Below are 653 nucleotides of genomic sequence, written 5' to 3' on the forward strand. Positions count from 1 at the left end.
TGTGTCTCCCTCTCCCCCCCCCCCCCATTCTCTTTCTCTCTCTCTCTCTGTCAAAAAAACCCCATAAAACTGCCCTGATATCTTGTGGGTTTTCTTCCTTGAGAGAGCCAGGTATCTAATTCATGTGGACCTGGCTGTTCAGTGATGAGATTTTTGCGGGGATTGTGGGGTTCGTGGCATCCAGAGCTGACAGCAGAGAAAGAATTCTTGAAGACGTCTTCGGTGCAAAATGGCGATTTTATTAAAGCATGGGGACAGGACCCTCGGGCAGAAAGACCTGCCCCGGGACTATGGGGAGAGACTGGTTATATACTATGGACTTGGGGGAGGTAAGGTCCAAGGGAAGTTTCCAGAGGGATTTCCATATGCTAAAGAAGACTCCCAGGATACTGGAGGCCTAGCTGTTGTCAAGCTAAGGTTGTTTTTCCCTCTAACAGAGCATTAGCATTAACACAGCGAGTTCCTGGAGAAACTTTTGCTCTGCCAGCCTCAAGTAGCTGTCGATGGGCTGCAGGTTATAAGGAAATTCAATTTTATCTGCCATTTCCTTCTGCCTTTTTTTCCCCACATCACCAGCTCTGAGGGAAAAGGTTAAAGGGTGTGTGTGTGAGAGAGACCGAGTGAGAGAGACCGAGTGAGAGAGACCGAGTGAG

General features: G+C 48.7%; 1 long non-coding RNA gene across 1 annotated transcript in view; it reads right to left on the reverse strand.

Annotated features, from left to right (window-relative positions):
• Window positions 1-236: 236 nt before the first annotated feature.
• LOC121039979 (uncharacterized) overlaps window positions 237-653 on the reverse strand; it is a 23,672-nt gene continuing 23,255 nt past the window's right edge. Inside the window, exon 3 of the long non-coding RNA XR_005795071.1 lies at window positions 237-428. This is a non-coding gene — a long non-coding RNA (uncharacterized LOC121039979). The remainder of the gene's footprint in view (window positions 429-653) is intronic.

This window comes from Herpailurus yagouaroundi, unplaced genomic scaffold (assembly GCF_014898765.1).
Source record: "Herpailurus yagouaroundi ecotype Mexico unplaced genomic scaffold, PumYag 181, whole genome shotgun sequence".
NCBI lineage: Eukaryota > Metazoa > Chordata > Mammalia > Carnivora > Felidae > Herpailurus > Herpailurus yagouaroundi.